Here is a 26,418-nt window from a genome sequence, read left to right on the forward strand (position 1 = left end):
GCGCTTTTATGGTTTCATGTTACAAAAATTTCCATTACTCTTTCTGTCCATACGTGCCAACTAACGCATTTATTGGCCGTATTAGTACTGGTTAATCATCATTTGTTTCCACTGGTATTAGATTGAAAATCTAAAAACAAAAACTCTTAACATATTATTAAAACATAGTAAGTTGATATTTTTCCGTAGCACTGTAAAAAAACTGAAAATATAATTGTTTTATTTTCATCCTAAAATTTAATCACTGATATTTTAGAGTTGACGGACATAAAATCTTGCTGCAGGGCGTTGGCTATGCTGCTGAAAGTTCCAACTTGGTAACTGCTCGTTCATCATTTTTCGACCAAGGTTAATCTTACATCCGCTCCAGCAATTTCTGTTTGCGCGTCACTCTTGTACGGATAACACTGGATGTTAATATTCACTACCAAATATTTCATGCTTTGTCTGAAAACGTTATGTTTTATAGCACAATTACATCGCATGGATAAAAAACTCACTTTTCATGTTTTTCGGGCACTCGGCTTTTCCGTGTTTGTCGGAATTTTCGAGAAAAACGTCGGTTTTCGTGGTTTCATAGTGTCCCATTAATGTATTAGTGTGTTTCTCATCTTCTGTGGTGATGTGGTACAAGTGTGTGTTTTCCCACTCAGTTTCAGTGCTCTTACTACAACCTGCTTTACTACGATCTTTCAAATTATTACAAATAGTGATATCAGTGCTTTGTGGCATAGTTTTGAGTGTTGATTTGGTCTTATTTAAAATTGTGGCGTAGAGTAGTGAAACTTGTGAAAGTGCGTAAGTCTCAGACTCATCTCTACCACTTACTTCTATACCTGTGTTTGATCTTACATTATTTTTACTATTTCTTACACTATTTTCGTATTTTCTCTCTAACCTATTTAATCTTATCAAAATATAACACGTAATAATTACTATTACAACTAATACACTTCCTAAAACTAACGCTGATATTAATAATAATATTGTATTGATGTCCATTCCCTTCGTTTTCGGATATTGTCTGAAATAGACGAGAAATAGATAAAGTCGGGATAGGCCTACTTAAAATTCGTAGAAAATTACATTTATTATAGTTAATTAAATAATTAATATTCCTATCTTGCGTCCTAAAATTCGCATATTTTTGAAGCAGTCTCATTTTGTACTTTCTGTGTCGAGCACACTTGCTACTTTGTCAGTAATTCTCGTGCATGACCGTTAAAACTTTAACTATGTGTGAAATCCTTCTAACCATAACTAGTAGACTCTGTTTCACACCTAAAAACTCGTGTTTTCACTCTTTTTCTACCATAAATATAGCACTAAATTACACTCGCTATATCTCTCTATATTTAAGCTTTTATTACTTAATTCATACGTATTTATATAGTTTAAACTTTATTTTAATCATCGACATGGTTAAATATCATTAATTTTATTAAATACTAATTTTTCTGTAATTTTTTAAAAATATATTTCATAGATTTACGCTCGGACTGAGCTGAACGGGAAGCCAGCAAGGCTTTCTGCGTGGCGGGATAGACACTGCATCCTTCGTGTTCGTCCGAGTTCACTGGGAACCGTTCGTATTTCGTCTCCAGTGTTCCTTGAGACCTGGAGTGGAGACTAACCTAGCCTCTCACAGGGTCTTGTCTGTACTCTCTCGCGCGGGTCTCTTGTTCACATTCTTACCTCTTGCTGCTCAGAAGGTCCAACAGCTGTTTGACGCAAATCCATACTGAATAATATATGAGCACTGCTCGTAGCGTTTGCAAATTACATACCACAATAAAATAAATAATTCTAATGATTCTTTTCAATCAATATTGATTGATTATTACTAATTATAATAAAATATATTATTTTCTTTTCTTTTCTTTTCTAAAACTTACAAAAATTTTTGGACTTTAAAAATAATGAGTAAATATGTTATTACTACATAAACTAAACTTTCTTTAATACTCTTTGTGAACTATTTCTAGCTTTATCTGTGCTTATTCGCATATTTTAACCCTTTAATTTATCATGTACATACTACATAAAATTCATTATTCATTATTTTATAGAAACACTTGTAGTAATTATGCATATATATTATCTACTACTACCATAATAGTAACCTATTACTATTTTGTCTATTCTTATCTATTATTAACTATTTCTATTGTTATTATTACTAATATTATCACTTTCTACTTTTATTTTCCTTATCCCTTCTTAAATGTTTGAATGTTTTTGACTTTATCTATCCTTGTTTGATGTTACTATCCTAGATTCGTCTAGGTTATCTATTCTCATCTATTTACTATCCTTACCTCACATTTTTTTCATTTCTTTCACACTTAATACGGAAATGGGACATCGTTTGGTACCGTATTACAATACAACCTATTCGGTTTGGGTAGCATGATCTATTATGGACTATCATAGACTATAGACTTTATTTACTTGACTTCATACCTTCATTTGGTAATGGTGTTTACTATTGGTGATGGCTGTTTGGTGAGTATGGAATGCATGATTTGTATACTCTTTGACACATTTACATGTTTGTTTACATTCGACTTCATCGTTTTTTTTTCAAAATTACCAATACTAAATTCTTTTGTTTACAACGTGGTTTACAACCCTTTCCTAGACTTTTCCGTTTTTATACAATATGACAGTAAATGATTTTATTATTATTGTTATTATTATTATTATTATTATTATTATTATTATTATTATTATTATTATGGTTCATTGTTTTCTACTTTATATTTTCTTATGGATTTATACAGTCTACAGTACAACGTTATTAATGCAATGACTGAAACAACTAATACCAATATGATGGCTGCTATTACATACATCATGTAATTTGTTTTAATTATTAATAGTGGTACAGTAGTATCCACTTTCAGTTTTAATAGATTTTCTGCTAGATTATTGAGTTCCTCGTGGTGTATACTAAAGTTTAATTGCTTGAGCGTCCAATTTCCTATCAAACTTAGATGTTTATTATTTACGCTTATTACTTTCCTTGTTGGAATCGCCAATTCTCCGAAAATTAGATTATCAAATGAACTGTATTTAATGAAGTACGAACAATTGTTCCCAAAATTTACCTTCGTCGATGTAACCTCATGATGTTTTCCTAGCTTAGTTACATATCCTTCTACCAATGATGAGTATAATACTCCAGCATGAGTATATTTGTACACTACCTTGCCTAGGTATTTCTCCGTTTGTTGTTCGCAACCACTTAGCGATCCATTGAAAACAATGTTGTTCAAGCACTTAGCTGCATCATCTAATGATATCTGCTCGCAAAAATACAACAAACTCTTGAATTCGCATTTCGATCGATCTAACGTATGATACATTCCATTAGCTAAGTATACCACTTCCGGTAACTTGTAATATGTTCGAAAATTGTTCGTCAGGAAACCCATTGAAATTACATTAAACATCTTTGATACAGTATTTTCATAAACAATAGGCGTTTTTAGTAATAAGTCGATGTTGTTTTCATTATAGTTGTATTTCATTAAGTAAATCGATGAAACTCGATAAAACCTTCCTATGTCGAAACGATAAATTGAATGCTTCAAGATATCATGACTAGTTATAAATTTGTTCACATCTAAATTAGATAAAATATGATAGGATAATTGGTTGCTAAGTATGTCGTTGAATAATTTATTAACTCTCTCTCTAGCTAAATGAGAAAATAGATTGGTCAAAATTTTCCTTTGAGCTTGCTGCAAGTAGCAATACATCTCTTGCAGTTTACTCCTTACATTCTGAAGAACATGATGCACCTTTACTACCACACCATGCATTATTGATATTTCCTCATTATGCGATATTTTTAACTTGTGAATTTCTTCAGCTAATACGTTTTCGTGTTCAGACAATTTCTGAATCGAGGTTGACAAATGCTGTGTGTGTATTAGGTTAAAGGCTGACAAACCTATAGACCCAAATCCTAATAACATAGACCAAATCGAACGTTTAGTTCTTGTAGACTCCATACCTTTTGAACTACCATTTATAAATACAAATTGACATGGTCTTGAATTTATTATATTAATTCTAAATTGTCTTTCCCTTTCTGCATACTCTTCTAAAATATCATATGATTCACTACACACTTTGTGCATAGGCACAGCTTCGTGAAAGTTTACATGTAATCGGATAGTTGTATAAACCATATTTGACGCATGAACGGCCAACGAATCTTGCGTTAGAGCAATTCCTACGTCCTTCATAGTTATTTGATGATGGTCGTCTGACTTTCCAAAATGAACCATAATTATCAACTTTATAAAGATGACCAACATTGTTGATTCCATTTTATACTGATTTCTTTTCAGTCTCGAATAAAAGTCTGTAATTAGTTAAACCTAATATTAATTTTCTTGTTGCTATTCATTTATTTATTTATTTGTGTTTTAACCTACTGTCAACAATTTATTTATTCCTATGTATTTTATATTTTATTTTACTTTCTAGGTGTCAACTGATTTTAATTTTAATTTAATTTCACATTCCATATATTTATTTATTTATTCAAAACTCTAGTAACTACAATTCAAAAACTGTCTATCGATTCGGGAAATTTCCTGATGGAGATTAGCATTTCCTCCAATCTCGGGTTTTAGGGTTTGGTTGAGAAAGTGCCCCCTTTCTGACACTTCATCGGTAGACCCAATTTGTACCATAGTTACATTAGACCCTACGTTAAATATTTTTTTAAAATTTTTTTTCACCAAATTTAAATTTATTCATCGCCATCCGATATTTGATCTGTATCACCAAACTTTTCACCATTTTTACTCTCTACAAACAATTTTAATCGTCTTAAGTCTATAGTGTCACTCTTCTTTTCACCCTTTTTAGTTTCATACAGTACTTTGTATGAATTATTGTTTATTTTGTCCACAATTACCCCTTTTATATTGTAACGGTTTCCAAAGCATGCCGGCAAACCTGCTCTTGGCATTTCCCTAATTAAAACTTTTTGACCGATCTCAAAACTTGGTTGGTCAAACTTTTTCTCTATTTGCTTCTTCTGAGATCTAAATCTTCTCTGCAAATTTTTATACGCCAGTTGTCGTGCCTCTTTTATGCTCTGAAGTCTCACCTCATTGTCGACGAACTCGCAAGGAATGTCTAGGTCCTGCTCAAGAAACGTTCTTGGTTCGACTCCATGCAATAGATAGTACGGCGAAAAACCAGTACCATCATGCACTTGCGTATTAATAGTAAATATCAAACTTGGTAATATCTCATCCCAGTTTGAAAAATATTTATCAATGTAATGCTTCATTACCTGCTATAATGAGCCAATGGCCCTTTCTGCGCTTCCTATCGAATAATGGGCGCTTGTATTCGCAAAATGCAATTGCATTCCAAATTTCTCTGACATTTCCTCCAAGATTTTGCTGCGATGGGATGACATCCTATCCAGATGGAGCTGAGATAGGACCCCATGTTTCGTAATAAGGTCATCGAATATTACCTGCGCAACGATCTCTGCCGTTACTGCCGGTACCGCTCTAGCGATAACAAATCTAGTTGCATTATCTACAAATACTAGAACATACTTATTTCTATTATTACGAGACAACTTGAAGGGACCAACCTCATCCATCACAACTGACTGGAATGGAGCATAAGAGGGGTACGTCTGCGCGTGAAATGGTACTCTTCCTGTCTTCCTTTTCTGTATCTGACAACTTATACATTCTCCTATTTTCTCCATAAAGAATTTCTTCATGTTCGGAAAATATATTAACTTTAGTGCACGTTTGTAACACTCCGTGTAAGAGAAATGTCCACCACCATACACTGAACAATGTAGGTTCTTGAATACCTGTTCTCTTAATGTATAAGGGATACATAATAACAACTTTGTACCGCTTGCCATTCGTTGTGTTCTGTATAGCCTATTGTCCTTTACCGTATATCATCGAGCTTGCTTTTCGGCTTTTACGTCTGCATCTTCTGCATGTTCAATTGCGTGCATGATCGGACCGAAAAATGAATCTTTTCGCTGTAACTCGCCAACATCAATGTCCTTGTCAAAGGTCAAATTGACTTGTAGATCTTCGGAATTCCCTTTCAACGTTTCTAACTCAATATCGTCTACTGTTGGTTCAATGTCGGTGTTCCTGGACAAAATATCACTAGGAATCTTTTCTCCAGGACAATGCACCGGTGTGTACTTATACTGGGCTAAATCTAAACTCCATCTCACAAGTTTCGGAGCTAACTTCGGCGACATTTGCAAATACTTTAACGCCTTACAGTCGGTATACAATTCAAATTCTTTATTGAACAAGTAATAATTAAATGCTCTTAATGAACTTATCACTGCTAATATTTCTAACTCCACTATATGTCTGGTCTTCCCTTGTGGACGTAACACGCGACTGTAGTACGCTACTGGTGTCCATTCACCATTAGCCTGTTTCTGCATTAAAACTCCGCCAATCGAAGTAGTCGATGCGTCAGTGTACACTCTCGTGTCCAGATCTTCCCGAAACGGGGCAAATAATGGTGCATTCATTAACGCCGATTTCAATTGATCAAAAGCCTGCTGATGTGATTCATTCCACTCGAACTTGTGACCCTTTTTCAAAATTGGTTGAAACGTTGATGTGATTTTGGCATAGTCCTTACAAAATTTTCTAACGTAATTCGTTAGTCCAAGAAAAGATTTTAACTGCTTAACATTATTCGGTTCCTTACACGCTTTAATCGCCTGTATTATCTTCGGGCTAACCTCATATCCTGCGTCACTGACAATGTGTCCGAGAGCCAAAATTTTCCTTTCTATGAACTGACATTTCTCTGATGATAGTTTGAGACCGTAATGCCTCAACCTTTTAAAAACTGATTGTAGTACGTCTACCATTTTCTCCTGATCATTCGTATAAAGAAATACATCATCCATATAATAGGAAACTGACTCCGGATTTACGTTCGCTAGGGTCATCGCCATTATTTTTGTATATATAGCGGGCGCTTGTAAATAACCCATTGGAAGCAGTCGATATGAATAGGCTCCTACGCCTGGTATATTGAATGCGGTATACTCTCGTGACTCCTCAGAAATAGGCACTTGGTGGTAAGCCGTCTTTACGTCCAAAATGCTAAAGTATTTATGTCCTCCCATGCAAGTTAGAATTTGATGGATTGGAGGCAGAGCAATGCTGTGCAGCTTCACGCATATGTTCAAAAATCGACAGTCGAGAACTGCCCGAATACCTCCTGACGGCTTTTGTATGAACAACATAGGATTGTTATAAGCACTAGCACTTTCTTCTATTATTCCCTGTCTTAACAAAATGTTGATTTGTTCCTTCACTTTATCTCTTAGCGCGATGGGAATAGGATATTGGTGTCTTCTAAACGGTACTTTCGTTTCTAACTCGATGTGGTGCTCGAAATGTTTAACCTGACCTAATTCATCATCCTGCCATGCAAAAACATCCGCAAAATTATAGCATAAGCTCTCAATTCGTTCCTTAATTTCAGGTTTCGTCTCTGTTCCAAATTTCAATCGAGATTTATCAAAATTCCTACGTGATCTTAAAATACCATCTATATCCTCGTTTGATAATCCTTCGTTCTTCAATTGGTCTTCATCTACACATTCCTCAGCTTGACCTAGCGTTACATTTGGCCTTAATAAAACTGATCTATTGGATGGATTAATAATTTCGATCTTATTATTCTCTGGAGATAAAAGTGCGCGCGGGATCAACACATTGTATTGGGATTCTATCTTTCTATCTGGCTCTAACAAGTATTCCCTGTTATTCCAAGAACTAACCAAATTAACTTCCACAATAGTCTTAGTCCTAGGTAACAACCGTACCTTATGACCCAGTACCCATCTTGGTCTAATACAATGTTTTATTCCTAAAGCTGCATTATCGGATACAGTCACAGATTCCTGTTCTTCCCTTTTCCTTAATCTTGGCTTTCCAAATCTCTGCAACGTCAATTTATTCTGACCGTAATTTATTTGGCAATTCTGGCTTTGTAGAAAATCATTCCCGATCAAAATTTGATACGGAAAATCCTTAACTACCCGAAATTCCAAATGAAATGTCTGTCCAGCCATTTTAAATGTTATCACAGCGATCTTATTTACTACTAACACATTCTGTGTTATTCCACGAATACGTGTTGGTCTAGGAATTACCTTTGCGCTAGGTGGAACTAGCTTTTCATTTACTATAGATATCTGCGAACCTGTATCGATCAATGCTTTATGACTTCTCCCGTCGACTTCTATCGGAACGTACAGCATGTTATTCTCCGTTAACGTAGAGGCTACTATTTCTCTAATTTTTGATTTACCTCCTGTAAATGCGCCTCTGTTATTTACAGTATTACTCAGTTTAAATTGTTTGCGCTTGTAGCCTGATAGTACGTTGTACCATTTATCTGGTTTGGTACAACTGGAACGTATTGTACTTGACCGTTTACTTGACTATGATTCTGGCACCATGATGGACCATTAGACCCGTTAGCACAACAACTATTCCCTCGTTGTTGCCAAAAATTCGTCCTTCTTCCACCTCGGTTACCACGCCAATTATTCCTAAATCCTCTTCTGTTATTGTATTCGTTAGGACCTCTATTTCTATTATAGCTATTATTATTATTATCCCGATTCCAATTCCTATTTCCATTGTTTCTATAAAAATTTCGTCCTCCATTACGAAAATTTCTGTTTCCTCTAAAATTACTATTATTATTCTTCTGTTGCTTCGAATTTCTATCGCTTTTATCTTCTCTACTATTCCGGTCCTGAAACTTAGTTGCTAATGTTAACTGTAGTTTTTCTATCTTTTTCTCTAGCTCACCCAACTGAGTGATACTTGGTGGTACCTGCTTAATTTTAACATCTTCCCTATTTCTAATCCCTTTCTTCAATAGCAATTTATCTATTTCAACATCACTATCTTCCTCTTCTACTTGTTCTCGCATTTTCTTTAGAAGGTCTTTGACGGTAACTTTTCCATTCTCTCTTTTGACACGCTTCTCTACTTTACACTTATTCTTTTCGACTTTCTGGAGATCCTCCACAAATTTGTCTATTGCCGAATACGAGTTAGTTCCTACTCTTTCCATAAAGTATGGCTGAAGGCCACCTACTATTATCCCTATTTTCTTTTTGTCGTCCATGCTAGCGTCTAATCTTTCGCACAATAGTAACATATCGTACACATAATTTATAATAGGTTCATCCTCAAGATGCAACCTTTCTCTTATTCTTTCCTCTATGTCTAATGTTACGTTCGTACGTGTAAATTCTTCTATTATACTTTTCTGTAATTGCTTATAATCAATGTCACTAACATTCCTTCTCTTCAAAAATACCTTCATCCACTGTCTATAATTCCCTTTAAACACGCTAGGTAACAGTTCCTTTCTTTTATCCTCACTCACGCCTGCCATTTGACACGCGTCGTCAAACTCGTCGAAGAAGCCAATTATATCATTATCTACCTTTAAATCAAACTTCGGAAGTTTGTTTACATCTGAATAGAACATTACGCCTGTCGCCATCTTATTTTCTTTTGAACTACGTGAATGCTTATCACCTATTACACTACTTTCAAATGGAAAGATAGATGTAAAATCTTCTGTGTAAGATTTTGCTACAGGACTAGACGGAAAGTTCTCTACGGGTCCTAATTTCAAACTAGGTTTTACGCTTTCTTGCTTTTTCTTACTCGAGGTCGCAATATTAAATAAGCTTCCGACCTGTACGAATACTTTCGTTACTCATTTACTTATTAATTACTTTAATTATTTATTCATATAAAACGTATACTTCGAGCTACTTTAACTAATTGGTCTGGAGGGTCGGATAAATTATCTTCTTATTGCAAAACCTTAAATTCACACTACATAAATTAACACCTTATAACTAAATACCATAAACTAATTCGAGAAAATACGTTCAAAATCCTTAATATTACACTTCATCGTAGAGAGGGTGGGAAGGGTGGGATTATTTACTAATATAACGTAATATAATATCATTTAAAAATGGGTGGGAAGGGAGGGCTTAATTATTTAAATCTACTGAACTAGAATCGAAACACAGCATCTCCTACCATGCTATGAATTACTATTCTTATTCACTGCAATCGAAACCCGTGGGCATACTCCACCATGGGTGGGAAGGGAGGGTTTAATTAAATTTACGAATGCTTAACCTTTTCAACTGGGATTTAACCCAACGCATCTGCACCATGACAACCCAGCCACTCAGTGCCTAGTTGGGGATGCAATTTTGAGTGCAACTGGATGCCTTCCACTCACCATCTAGAATGAGTGGGATAAAACTAATATTCATTTGCGAGAGGTTTCTTAATGGGTATAAAATCAAATAAGAATACGTTAACTTCATAGAATTGATATCACTGTATTTCTCAGAATTATGATTTTACTGTAAGATTTCGTAAAGCATTTAATGACGGATATTAGGAACGATTTGCCAGACGAGTATAACAACGGTCGAGTATTGAGCCTTTGAGCCCTGAGTCGGTGTAACACATACCTGGAAATCTGGTGTTGTTCCAACGATGATCTGGCGTCGAACCTGGCTCCTCTATGATGATACTCCTGATTGCTGAACTACGAGGACGAGCATTGAGGTATGAATCCTCTCAATAGCTTCTCTGGACGTGACGTTCTGCGTCGTTAAAATAATGTAGTTTTACGCTGTATTTCCGTTCACTGTCATCTGGCTGTCTGGTGACTTTAAACTCAGTTCTCCAAGAACTCGATTCAATCGGTATTCAAAGACTGATCTCTAAGACTGATCACTAAGGACTTGATCACGATAACTCCAAGACTCGATCTCCAAGGACTTGATCCTGAGCCTCCCTCATCCTCTGGTTTTGTTGAGCTGGGTCCAACCTCCGTCGTCTGCTTGTCGTCTGCTTGTGGCACGTGTAAGCCCTTTTTCACATGGAAAGACAAATTCCTTCCATGTGTCAAGACTCAAAAACTGCAACTCCCGACACACTCTGATTTCTCGATTCTAAGCAATTTCCGCATATCCGTGATTTCATGAAATTCGTGAAATCTTACAGATTCTCTTTGTACAATTTATAGAATCTGGCTAATGCAAGAATAGACGCATTGTCTACATTTCCTTCCTACATTGCCAGACTCTCAACGAAGACATTCTTATTCACATTTATTTACAACAGACTGCTGACACTAGAATTAACAACATTGTGCAGCTTGCATTATATTTCATACATAACATTTAATTACCTTAACCTTAATATATGTATTTTGTAACGTAAACATTAAAACAAAATTAAAATATACAAAATAATTTACTCGAAAAACGAGTGTTGCCACAATATATATATTTATCTCGGGTATATTTTTATTGAATTAGCTTTCCGCATATAAAACCCTCAAGTTCGATGGGTGGTAACGTTAAACATTCTGTCCCCATATATCATCATTGTTACACTGGAATTTACGAAACAGAATCAAAATTTAATAATAATAATAATAATAATAATAATAATAATAATACTTACAGAATGTTAGTTTATGTATGTTTAAGGTGGAAATCCAGTCTTCTGTGGCTCTGTGTTAGTTTCTCGCTTCTATTATTTTCTATTTGCTTTAGAGCCTAAAAGAGGAAATAACTGAAATTAGTTACAATATTATGACATTTCAACTAAAAAAAACATAAAAATAATAATGATAGTAACACCAATGTTCCCAATCATATTGGCTTTGAATGTGTGAGAACCATGCTTCGATTCCCGGTGCGGATTCTTTTAAGTACCTACCAAATATAAGTTTGTTCTAAGACAGTAAAATTTATAACATTTATAAGTGAAAAGTCCACAGTGCAAGCAAAAGGTTTAGTTTATTGTTTTCCACGTAAGAAAATCTTAGTTTGAGTTCCATTAGTGTCATGGCTCCCTGTACAATATAACTTCTTTCTTAACATATACTTTATAAATACCAGTTATACATCTTGCAAAATTCATAGCTGCATATAAGTAACAACACCTCCTAGCCATCAGGTTTATCGTACGGTTTTCCACGTTGGAGAGCCCTGGTTCGATTCCCGTCGCGGATAATGCTGACTTCCTGTTACCTCTCACTGTTCGGGGCGGTTGTTTATAGTGAAACGAAATCTTTAAGTTTTACGACTCACGCTTATGCCGTTGTTTATAGAGTCTCCTCGCTTGTCAATATTTCCGAGTTTCACATATCCTCAGTTGTTATAATTATGAATAAAGCTATTCCGTAAAATCAAGCATCCGCAAGTGTTCCGCAAAATAACAGATACCTAATAATATTTCCAAATGTTGGAGAAGAAAACCTATTTACGAATCAATGATTGCATCTTAATTATGTTATTACGGAGATGTTAATTTATGTTATAGAGAAGAACGATGTCAGAAAAATGTCCCAACATGGTTTTTCCAGGGACTAAAGAAAATACATCAAGATGCTAAATCCAGTTGTTTCTGCAGCAATGGTTTCTAGTTTGAGATACTCTTTTGAGGTTTAATTTTTGAGGTTTAACTCGGGTCTCAAATATAATATAAATCACCTAAAGACGCACCCAGACTAGTGAGAAACCAGTGGGTCACTTTAAATAAGCACCTCTAATAGTGTGAAGCGAGGGCACTCACTCTCAATAAGCATCACAAATACTGAGAGGTGAGGGGACTCACTTTAAATAATCTCCCCGAATAGTGATAGGTGGAGAAACTCACTTTAATCAAACATAAAGGTTTCAAATCGGTTTGCAACCTTCTCGCAATAACTCCTGCCGCATATGATTGTTTTTGGCTAACTGCAAACCATTTCAAACCAAAAGACTTTTGTTAATTGTAATCAACATATTGGATCCGCCATTTCGAATTTTCTAATTTTGACGACAGATTTTCAATCGCTGTTCTAAAAGCTCCCTCAGTTCTTCTATGTTAAATGATTCAAAACCTTCCCTTCCGTTCAAATGTTTATCTAGAGACCTTAAACCCGCACCATTGCCGAAATTTAAAAAGAAAAATACGTGCCGATTCTTTTTCGATGTTATACAAAAGTGCAAAGTTTCATTCAAATCGGTGAGTTACAGTTTCGTAAGTTCCCTTGTTAGAGACGCATTCAGTAACATAATAATCATGGCCACAAGAATTATCTTACACAGTGACCAGGACTATTACAAGAATATTTTCTAATTCTAGAATATACATATAAACTGTGGAAACAAAGTTGTCACAGTCATTTTCTAATGTGCAATTTTTGTACTGAGTGCTCATGTTTCAATGTAATTAAGTTGTTCCTTAAAGTGTCAAATCTAGAATACATTTCAATTCATATGATCAGTACAAGAGCCCAATCAAAAGTCTGGTTCATCTATCCGAAAAGCAATTCAAAATGTCCTATATTGAACGTCTAAGTATTTAGAAAGAAAATGCAAAAAATAGCCACGCGTTAAAATTCTCAGCATATCCTATTTTTTGTTTCTGTATTAACATTTTTCTTTCGAAACAATTCAGATCTTATGCTTTTCCTTTGTATCCACGAATGTGATATGAAAGGAGTCTCACTGTCGTGAGAATTTTTCTACGTCATTGTGAGGCAAAAGGTTTGTTTGAATGGCGGGAGAGTAAATTGAAAAGGTGGATATATCCTTCTGAGCGTTTCTTAACAAATCCAGCGAGCAGTTTTGGTCATATCAAACCTCGAACTGCCTCTCGCCTGTTTATGAACGAGTTGTTTCTTTCTCGGTAGAACTTGTTTTAAATATTCACTTCTACTCCAATAAAGCGAAGTGAAGACCAGACATACAGTGTCTCCCGGTTTAACGTGGTTCCAGATTTAAGGAGTAGTGTATGATGTTCACTTGACGAATATCTGATAATTTAAATATAAACAACTATGTAGTTTCTTTCCACATATTTTTAAATTCTTGTGGATTTATTCCCCCAAAACTGCGTGTACTTTTCTGCTTTGTGCTATTATTTTACACTGTAGGTAACTGAAATACTGCAACATTGTAGAGGTCCTCATAACGCCTGCAATTCTGTACAAGAATGTTAATAATGTGTGTGTGTGTGTGTGTGTGTGTAACATTAGATCATCCAGATATGTTATTGGCACCGGTATCATTTATACCTTGAAGGTGATGTTGGCACCATGATCCAATAAATATTGTACGGGACCACACGTGTTTCCCAAGAGACTGCCAGAAATTGTGACAAGTATATTTCCTCCGCAAATATGAATAAAATTAATTAATTTAGATCTAACTCTCGTTTTGTATCTCTTCTAGTTTTTTTATGCACATTTGGTTCCAACAAGTCGGTCTCCCAACTCAGAGCCAATAAGTGCGCAAACACGTGTATAGGTGTGTGTGTGCGTTTATATAATCGATCGTATATGATCAGAAGGTGAGCTCGCCATAAAACGGCCAGGTAACATGCCTGTCGAGCATGACAGACCTACATTCGTATCATTTATAAACCAGTAAAAAACTTGTAGAAACTTGGCTTCAGTCTTGCCAAACACAAGATGTATCCCTCTCACTTATAGAATAAGGGCTACATTACAATTATGATACATCTGGAAGGTACAAAGACTATTCTTCCAAGTAAGAGAAACATAGGCCAGGGGTACCTAGTGAAATCAATCCATAAATCAGACTGAGCAGGCGAACCTCGTCGAAAGTCATAAGGGATATTTTCTCTTTATTTTTGCCTGTAGAATAGTACTCTGTATTGCGTTGGCGCACTTTTTGTTTTTAATATTATTTTTTAATGTGTGACTTCTTTTTATATATATGTGAATAGTGCGTGTGTGTGTGAGTGTGCTTACATAATCGATCCTATGTAATCAGGAGGTGAACTTGCTTAAAATCGCTCAAGTAATATGGCTGTCGAGCATGACAAACAAGGATTTGTAACACTTCTAAACCAGTAAACAACTTGTAGAAACTTGGCTTCAGTCTTGCCAAACAGTAGGTTTATCCATCTCACTTACAGGATAAAGGCTGCATTACAATTATGTATCAAGTTTAAATAACAGATCCGGAAGGCAGAAAGACAATTCTTCCAATTAACAGAAACATAGGTCAGTGGCACCTAGTGGAATAAATTCATAAATCAGACTGAGGAAGCGAACCTCGTCAAAAGTCATAGGGAATATTTTCTCTTTATTTTTTTTTGTAGAATAGTAATATGTAGTACGTTGGCGCCCTTTTCGTTTTAATATTACTTTTTATTCTGTGACTTGTTTTTATATATATATATATATATATATATATATATATATATATGTGTGTGTGTGTGTGTGTGTGTGTGTGTGTTTGTGTGTGAATTGCGTGTCTGTGTATGTTTATACCTAGGTATAACACTGTTCAACAAATTTTGATCGAAAGTATGTAAATTCTTTGAAATTGCGATTTTTCCATTCATTTAAGCATAATATGAAAGGAAATGATAATAGAAGAGTTTTCTTAGCTCAGGCTGTGAAAAAACGCCCTTGTACAACAGTAGCTGTATATATACACATGTATTAATATTAATAGAAAATTTCAGCAAAATTCTTGTAAAAACCTACATTTCACTTTTTTCATCTATTTCACTGTGATGTGATGAGCTGGGGAGTTGAGATGTTCCCTAACCTATAGTTTTCTATACCCCTGTACTTCCTTTTCCAAAATTGCGCCAATGCCAGTTTCACAGCGATACAGAAAATAAAGTAACCGTGGTCAAGTTACACATTAACAATTCCATAATAAAAATCAGTATTAACATCAAAACATGAAAAATATGTACAAATACCTTTTTGTGCAAGAACTACACTGCAATGTAGACAAAAGTTTCAAGTGAACCCTTGTACAGGATTATGTTTATTTATTTTGAGCGTCTTCGCTTGGCTTGCCTTTTGTAGGTTACATCTGGAGCATTCCTTGCAATAGTCCAACAGTAGTCGGCCAATATCTTAGAACTCCACTTTCCCTTATATTTCTTCTCTATGGCTGCAATATCTTGATAGAAACACTCACCATGTTCGTCACTTATTGCTCCACAATCTTCGGGAAAGAAGTCTAGATGTGAATGAAGAAAGTGGAGTTTAAGAGACATATTGCAACAAAGATTTTCGTAGCACAATAACAACTTTGCTACCAGTTGTTTGTAATTTGTTGCTCGGTGTCTTCCCAAGAACTGTGAACAAACACTCTTCAAGCTTTCCCATGCAGCTTTCTCCTCACCTTGGAGGATTTCGTCGAACTTGTGATCTTTGAATAGTTGCCTAATCTGTAACCCAATGAAAACACCCTCTTTAACTTTGGCATCACTTAATCGAGGGAATGTCCTCTTAGGTACTTATAGGCCTCATCCTCTTGGTCCATGCTATTAACAAACCTTTTCATAAGACCTAATTTAATATGTAGAGGGGGAAGCAAAATTCGGTTACGATCTACCAGTGGTTCATGCTGCACATTTTTCACTCCCGGCTGAAGAGTTTCTCTGGTACTCCAATCACTTTTGCGGTAATGAGATCCACGATCTCTACTGTCCCATTCACATATAAAGCAACAATACTTTGTATACCCTAACTGCATACCTAGCAACAGTGCTATTACTTTAAGGTCACCACAAATGAGCCACTGAAAATCGTAATATTTAATGGCTTGAAGTAAACGTTTCAAGTTTTCATAAGATTCCATCATATGAACTGCGTAACCTACAGGAATTGAAGGAAGTTCATTTCTAATATGTAAAAGCACTGCCTTTAAACTCACCTTGGACGAATTTATAAAGAGCCTCCACTCCGTACGTTCGTAATTAATTTTAAGTGCCCTCATGAGACCATTTACATCTGTACATGCTACAAGTGTGTCTTCCATAGTAGAAAATGAAGTGAACATCTTCTCCCTATTTCGATACACTGAAATATTTACTTTTTCCTGCAATAAATTCCATTGATATAAGCGTGAAGCTAAAATTTCGGCTTTGCTTTTCGAGAGGTCCAAGCCTCTGACTAGATCACTTAGTTCCTCTTGAGTAAGTCTATGTGGTTCACATGGAGATTTTTCTACAACAAACTTAGGGTCCTTCGAAGTACTTGATTCAGGAGCTTCAACTTCTTGATCATCATCAGAAAAAAGATCGTATTCTTTAGGTGGGTCAGGAACAGGTAGTCCTCCTCCATGTGGAACAGGGCGCACTGCAGAAGGAATGATAGGATAGATCAAGGCCCGCTTCTTCTTCGTGGAAATTCCCTTCTTGACGGAAGGAACCATACAAAAACAACAGTCTCTGATGTGGTGTCCAATTTTACAACAAAAGTAATATTAATAGGCTTTTTTTATTAGTGGTTTTATAGTCTGCTTTTGTGAGGAAAATGTCACTTCCCCACACACGTAGCAGAAGCTATCTGCACTGTTTACACAATTACGCAGCATTTTTGTTTAGTGAAATCCTCAAAATGTCATTTGAAATAGTTCCGACAACTATTTAAAAATATACATTCGAAATACCAGTATTTTTGCGTACTTGTAGTTGTATTTTTATGTCCTGCACTACACAAACGTCACACCCAAAACGCTGATAAATGCACTAAACCTGTCTTTTCTAACAATAGCACAACACTACTGAGATAAGGAACACAATGAAACTAAGCGTTCATATAGTTTCTCTAGTGTTGCCGGATCAGTGTAACATTTTAACCCAAACGAAGCGAATGTATTTATTTTTAAAGCATTATTTTTAGACATGCCTGTAAAACGAAAAGTAGAGCTAATATTCGAAAATAACTTTCAAATTCGTGATCAGCACCACAAAATCAATAAGAATTAGCTGATTTTGTTCAATTTATGTTTTCGTTGTTGAACAGTGTAATCGGTCCTAAATAATCACGAGCTGAACTTGCATTAAAACGCTCACATAACATACTTGTCGAGCATGACAAACCTAGATCTGTAACACTCCGAAAACAGTAAGTAACTTGTAGAAACTTGGCTTCGGTCTTGCCCAACACTAGATTTATCCAGAGATGGTCATCCTCCCTCATTTTACCCTCATGAGGGCAGCCCTCACCCTTATCTCACCCTCATTTTAGTAGTTGAGGGTGAGGGCCTTGGAGGGTGAGGGCGATAAAGTAATTGAGGGTTAGGGTGAGGGAGTGTGAGTGTGAGGGAGGGTGAGTGTGAGGGCGTCAATAGAGGGTGAGTGTGAGGGAAGGTGAGTGTGAGGACGTCAATGAAGTGTGAGTGTGAGGGAAGGTTAGTGTGAGGACGTCAATAAAGGGTGAGTGTGAGCGATGGTGAGGGGAGGGCTTAATGGAAGGTGAGTGTGATGGAGAGTAGGGTGAGGGGCGTCAATTGATGCTGAGGGTGAGGGAGGGTTAGGAAGAATAACCATCTCTGGGTTTATTACTTTCACTTATAGAATTTGGGCTACATTACAATCATGACACATCAGGAAGGCACAAAGACAATTCTTCCAATTAAGAGAAACATAGACCAGGGACATCTACTGGATTCAATCCATGAATCAGGCTCAGCAGGCGAACCTCCTCACACATCCATATCTTATATATATATATATATATATATATATATATATATATATATATATATATATATATATATATATATATTGAGCAACCTGTAAGTCAAAATATATGATTTTTTTAAATAATAGTAACTATTTAAATTGAATTCAGTTAACGCGTTACAGGTGATGACATCGCGTTTTGTTAATACTGCACTAGCTATACTGTAAAAATAATGCAATATTTTTATTTAGTACTACGTTTTATTGATACATCTATACATTGTTTTCAGAGCATTGTCTTGGTAAGTTGTATTTCATATTCAGCATAATTACATGAATATGAGCATGTAGCGTCTCGCACTATATTTACCCGCAAGCCTAATGAGTTTGATTTAATATAAATAATATTGGACAATATGATATCACATGTTTCATTAGAAACAAATGTTATTTTTTATCTCTTTACATGTGTGTATTACAAAAAAAAGCGTCTCAAACACTTCGAGAAAACAAATGACGGTGGAACATTTATTTTGAAGCACGTTCGTTCATTTATATTTACTTATTTGTTCAGAATTTTGGATGACGATTCTAAATGTGAACTGATAAAACATCTAACACGTAAAGTGTTTTAATATAATAATCTGATTTTTTTATTGCTATATAGTTTATCGATATATTTAATTTGTTACAACACAATTGAGTAATGATTTTAGAATACTGTCTTTGAACGCTACATCTAGGGAATGCAAAAATATACACACGCAGTTCAACACTAAGAAAAATATTAAGCATCATTACATTTTCATAGGTTTTGCATGAGGAAAGTAAGTTTAGTTATTATATAATATAGTTGAAACATAGTGAGATGTTCACGAAATGACAGAAAAAGTCGAAAGATATTCTTGAGGTTATTCTACTATATTATTGAGGTTAAGGTCTTTCTTCTGCAAAAGAAAAAATATATCTCATCATCCGTTCTACGTTCATTATTGCATCACTAGAATGTCGTGGTGAAACTCACACTCACCTTGGTCTTCAGTGACGCAAACTAACCTTTCTGGAAAGGACTTTAAAGTAGGAAGGAAGAAATTTGTTTGCAGTGACTTTTAATATTAACATTATTTTACACTTTTACAGATAGAGGTTTCCCACTGATGTCTACCATCCTTATTACCTTCAAGGAATCTCTTGCCACAGATAAGAAATAGTTTATTGCTACGAGATTCTCAGCCGAACGTTTAGTTCCAACATTTCAAATGTTAAAACGTTATCGGATTTCAGGGCTAATAAAATATCCTGGTATTTATTTAACAACAATTAGTTTCTGTTAAAAAATCCCTCAAGTATTTCAATCTTCTTTCCTTGTCTATTGCTCACATTTTTTTTACTATTTTGTGATTTATTTTTACCGTTAACAAATAGGTTCGACTACATATCAGATGCACCTTCAGTGCAGTATTTTTATACCGGCTCTGTGACTAATTTATATACGCATTCATTTTATGCTGCTTTTTGTTACACAAGAAGAAAAATCACCAGTATTCGTGAATTGTGCTTTAAGAGTAAGCGACAGTTTTATAATCCCCAAATCAGGACATTTCTATCATTTGCGTTTTTCGCACTGCGTGTTTATCATTATTCTTCCCATAATTTCGTAAGATTATCGTAGAACATTTCTTTTTTCTTTTTAGAAGTGACAATTTAGTGTTTCCGCTTAGTAGATTGCATTGTTAGTAGACTAACAACACATTTTATTTTGGTAAACAAAGATCTCGAGCAAAATCAATGACTTTTTGTTACTCAATAGATGTAGCACACTTCTTTTTTCAATGTCATAAATAGGCTGAATCATTAAAGACACAGCACAAGCATTCTGGCCACAATTATCCCTTTGTGGTTGTCTAGTCTATGTGTAGGCATTATGTGGTGCTATATTATTTGTTATATTTTCACAGTGCACAATCGGCCGCAGAGCTGATCTACTTTTGTTCCTAATTTCTTTCCAGTTTTAAGAAACACCTTCAATTTTAGTTTGGAAAATAACAGTACATGAAATTGTGGCATAGCAGATTCTTCTCAAACGAATCAAATACTCAATGACGAATGTTTGCTCTTTCCTTTTATTCACCCTATTAAGTTAACATACTACGTGATATAGCTAGAGTTCGGTGCCCATCTCCTGTTCTATAATAATTACCAACTTGAAACTTAAAATGATATTAATATGAAGCGTTAACTATTTTTGTCATTAAACGAAAACTAGAGTTAGCAAGAAGCTGTCCACACACGTAGCAGATCATATCTATTGAATTAATAGAATCATGACACGAAAATTTCTCCCTTATTAAGCAAAAGCACAGCTCCACTTGTTTACATGCCAAAACTACTAGTTGAAACGTTAGTAATGTTTTCAGCGATGACAACTTGCAAACACAAAATTATCCATACAACACAAATAGCATTCTCTTGGGAATCCTTAAGATGAAATAACAGAAGACGCGTGTTCATGTGGCGGAAAATTTCAAATACATATATGAATTCAGTAAAAATATAATTATAATTAGCTGTTTCATTCAGGTTATCGAATCCTTCTTGGTCAGTGTCAGCATACATAAGTGTAACTGTTCCATGTACATCTGTAATTTATCTCGTAAAGTTGTGACTGATATTCCCTTCGGCACTAATTAGGATAAACGATTCCTATCCTGGTGAGAAACAAATCCGGAGAGGACAAGAAATTATTCGCGAGAACTATCCGGTTATGACACTTAAGGAGTACGAGTATATGGCCTAAAATTTCTTCGAACTGAAATCAAATAAAATCTTTCAATTTTTCGTATCATGGTTATGCCGTATATGTTAAAGCAGACCATAATTATGAGAAACGAATAAAATGGTGAAACGAAGGATGTGTGTAAGAACGTAAGAACAATAAGAAAATCCATATACATGGTATTCGTATACCAGAAAGTTTCTTTTGGCGTGAGCGTGGTTCAAGCCAGAGATCCAACGCACCAGACGTTGTTGAGTTTAGTCGAATAACAAAGTTTTTTTGTTAAAGATTATTGTTAATTAAATCTCTATAGTCAATGACAAGAAGAGAAACAGCTTTAAATGCTGTTTGTGTTGGCCTTGAGTTAGCTATCGCTGGAAGTTCTCATACTTCCCGCTGCATGGCCCTAGTTGTGCCCGCTCGTTCCTCTGGAATGTGCAGCAAGCGAATTCATAACGTTCTAGGTAATCACCTTGGGTGTTGTTCGAACGGAATTTCCTGCGACATGATAATATGGATAAGTGAAATGGAATTGTTTAAATATGTGATTATAGAGTGAGAATTACGTGCGGTTTGGTTTAAAGGAGATTTTTGGCAAAACTAACCACTAAATCTATTTTTTTAATGGTCTTGAGGCAAAAAGAGAGAAAAAGAATGCAAAGGAAGATGAATGATTCGTATTGGTTTGTATGTAAGTTTTAAGTAACATTAGAATACTACTATAATTATGTTTCTTCATGCATATTGTCTTGTCTTTGCAATGGAAGAAAAAATAAAAATAATAAAATTTTGATAAGTCCATGTCTTTAGTTATAACAGCTGCGTACGAGCTGTTTGCAGTTTGCTATCTTATTGGAAATATTTTTTTCTCTTAACTTTTAAATTTAAGGCAGCAAACCACAAAATAAGTATTCTCGGACATTAGCAGCTTTATTATTGAGTGAGCTTTATGAGTCTGTTTTGGGAAAATAGACTTATTGTAATTGTTATTATAACTGGTAACATGCTTTATGCCAACAAACATACGCGCTCACGGGACGTGTGTCCTTTAATTTTCCTTGCTGGTTGTTTTGTATAGAATAATTTTGGATTAATTTTTAATTCTAAATACTTCAGGGTACTAAATAACGAGTACTGAGAATTTCTGCATGCATATATTATATATGAGTGTTTGTTACGGAACAACGTGAACGACCTACCACTGAGGCCTCATGGCGCCCCGCTATTTCACCGAGTTCCACTACCCTAATTATGAGACTTCATTCCCAAATCAACATCAGTAACGTCAATTCAATTCCCGCACTGAGAAAAAAAAGACTATGATTTCCGGGTGGATACATCGTGTTAACGCGGGTGCGCTCCTTAAGTAATGTAATTTCATGTATAAAAGTACATCAGGTGGAACACTATGCCAAGTCTGGTGTTCGGCGTCGTCTCGTCGAATTATCCGTGATGTAATGAGTCGTAGTGACGTAAACCATGACGTAACGAAAAGTCTCGCACAACCTAGTAGTCTGGTGGATAACTCCTCCTTTTCTGTCATTCACAAAGTGTTTTTATGTGAGTTAACGACAGTCTGAAATGTTGAATTGCTGTCACCAGCACCTGAGCAGGACGGAACTGCACTACTGGCAGGACGTTACCAATCTGATATTGGAGGTATGCATAGTGCTTTAAAGAAGTGATTCAATTTGCAATAAGGCGTGACCACTAGTTGAGCAGGATTCAACTCCATTACTGGCAATTTTGTACGCCTTGTTGTACTCGTGTGTCCCCTACCTAGCATGGTGCAACGAAAGTAGCGAATGTATGGGCCACCCTATAGAAATTGTGTTCCGCAAATAAAAGCATGACAGCACAATATGCAGTACTGATTTCCCAACACAGTACTCCATGTTGTGTCATCCTGCTTTCTAGCAGGCAATACCATTAACAGAATGTACGAACCAACAGATTTTACGTTGGTACATTATATACCTGCTGACTACATATAAGCGCAATACAGGATTGCATATCATGTAAAGTCATGACTAAAGAGTTAGTCCCAAAAATTATCTTAATCCGATTAACACTTGTAACCATACTAATAATACACTAATTTCGGCATCTTTTTAATTTCAATAAAATCATATATAACCTCAAATTCGAAAGCCAGCGTATATGTATGGGTTTGAGAGGAGAACACATCGATCGGTTCCCCGGATGTTAATTTTAGTGGTTTCGCAATTCCACACTAATATATAGAAAGGATACATAATCTATTATCGCTACTAACAAGCAATACTATGAAAATAAATGTTTGAATAGTAGTAATAGGATTTGAGTCCATAAAATAGTACTCGTACAACCGATCTCCTTTAGAAATCCAAACAAAAATATATTTAAACTTTCAAGAACTCATTAATCAACATTATATATATATATATATATATATATATATATATATATATATATATATATATATATATATATATATATATATATATATATATATATAACAATTCAACAAGCGGTATCTTCATGAATATGCGGAAAGAAAATTTAAATAGATTCAATCTTAAAATATTATGGAATTAACAGTGTAAAACATTCTGCCTCAGTTACAGTTAACTTGTTCTAATTAGTCACGCAGATTGGTAATAATGCAGGAATGTAATTCAATTGAGAAAGACGTAAAAAAAACCTATAGGCAAAGTGCCTAAAACTAACAAAATGGCAAACGGCCCTTTAAATTTAAGAATAATATAATAAAGGAAGAGAAAACATATAACTTACGCACCTCGCTGCCTTATTAAGCCAATCCATGCTATCAAATAGAACAACTAGCCGACATGAGGTGACAGCACTTTTTAAACTTCGGAATTCATTCGAATTTTAACCTTCAATGAAATTAAAATTTAGATATCACTGGTAGATTATGTATATAGATTAATATTTTTTGATATAATAACTCGATCACAAATTATTATGGTAGTAGCGAAACACAACCATTATACTTCCTCCCTCGAACGTTCCAGCACAATTATGGCTATCTATAAAGAGAGACGAACCGTCGTGCTAGTACGTCCCACAAGAGAGCATAAACCAACAAAAACAAAAGAATAGTCAAGAACAAAAATGCTTTTTGGTACAAAGTAATATAATATAAATTATTCACAGAGAGACCTTTCTATAAATATCTAATAAATATCTATGGATTATGTATTACACCCTCGCCCCGTCCCACTCGCAAACAAAAAAAAATTTTTTTGAAAGCGATGGAATCGGGAAATAAAGTGAATTACAGATAAGGACATATTCTATAAGGACATATTAGAAAAATGTTGGAAAGAGAAGCAAAGCACTCAACCCAGCAACCATACTAAAAAGATTTAAAAATACCCCTAGATCAACCATACAAAATCACTCATACTAGGAAAGGTTTAGAAAACGGGAAAAAAATCATTAATCCACATACGTCCATCCGAATTTACCATGGATTCAATTAGTTAAATTATTTGCAAAAGTGTCAGAAATCGTTGATTGTAATTATAACCGGACACAAATTAGATTCGTAACATCCAAATAGTATGTTAATAAATAATAATTCGTATGAAAAATGTAAACTATCAATATATCCTTATTTGTTTTTAAGTGTAAAATAAATTATTAGGTATGTAATATCTCCAAACACTTCCTAATAACACAACGATACCTGACAAATATAACATGCACACAAATATATGTATCCGACCTTAAAATTTCATTTCATATCCTCCTACCAGCAATCCATAAGCATACGAAGAAATCATGGGTTCGAATTTTTTTGGCAACAAATGGAGACGAGATACAAAAAAACAAGGCTAACAAATATGACTAGATTAGCAGGTGACCATCCTACATAAAGAGAAAAAGCAGAAACAGTACGAAAACACCAAAAGCAACTTACATACATATAAATATAATAATTCGCACTTTACTCAAAATGTCAATATTACTCTAATATCATTACTCGCAAGTCTCTTAGTATTAGTAGCAATACGGTAACAAAATCTCACTGTACAGACCTCCTCTCACGAAATCTCTTTAGTAATGCCACATGCGTCCTTTTAACATCCCTTGGATTTTTTACATTCCGAACGAGTAAGGTGTTGTTCGTCAACATCTCGAATGGTTCAGACGATCTCATAGATAATCCTTTATTAATATTATCTGTCCATGAAGACTTCAGTCGGGATTTAAAAAAAATTCTGTCCCATCTGATAATTATTGGAGACACTATTTCGGTCATACAACCTTTTACGACTTTGCCAGGCTCTCTCCATATTTTGAATCGCACATTGCAAATCATCTCGATGTGGTTTATTCCGAAATAAATTATCGATCATCCATTTCACGTTTATTGGATCATTGACGTTATAATTATGTTTTATCTCCATGGGAGAAACACCTGTCTCCTCGTGTAAAAAATTATTCAAAGAGAATTCTATGTCTCCCAACATCTTATCCCAATGTCCCTGTTTATCATGAACATGTTTTTTCAAAATATCTTTAATTACTCTTATCGGACCTTCCGCCGAATTTGCCGCTGGAAATAAGGCGATACCCGACAATCTCAAATCCTCAATCCCTCAAGAAAATCATGAAAAGCCTGGAATGTAAAAATAGACGCATTGTTATGGGAAAGAATATGAATATAATCATATCGGTTCTTCAGTTTACGTAATATTCTGATAACAAGAGAACTTTTCAATTCCCTGAGTGGCTCTAACATTCAACATTTACTGCATTTATCAACAATTATCAATATGTATCGCATAGCACTACTCCTTGGGAGGGGACCTAGGGTATCAATGTCCCAATGGGAATTAATAATTTTGCTTACCTGATAGATTAACTCTCCTCGCGGGCTAAGATTACTCACTTTTGTGCATTGGCATAATTTACATAAAGTAATTTAATTATGAAGTTCCGTAAAAGTCCGATCCCACGTTTATCTCATGGCAATTATATTGATTGATTTATAAACCTCCAGATGAGACCCCAATAGTGGGTCATTATGGTACAGATCCATAAACATAGGCCTAAGAG

This window comes from Thermobia domestica, chromosome 4, assembly GCF_964235325.1.
Source record: "Thermobia domestica chromosome 4, izTheDome1.hap1.1, whole genome shotgun sequence".
In the NCBI taxonomy this organism is placed as follows: Eukaryota; Metazoa; Arthropoda; class Insecta; order Zygentoma; family Lepismatidae; genus Thermobia; species Thermobia domestica.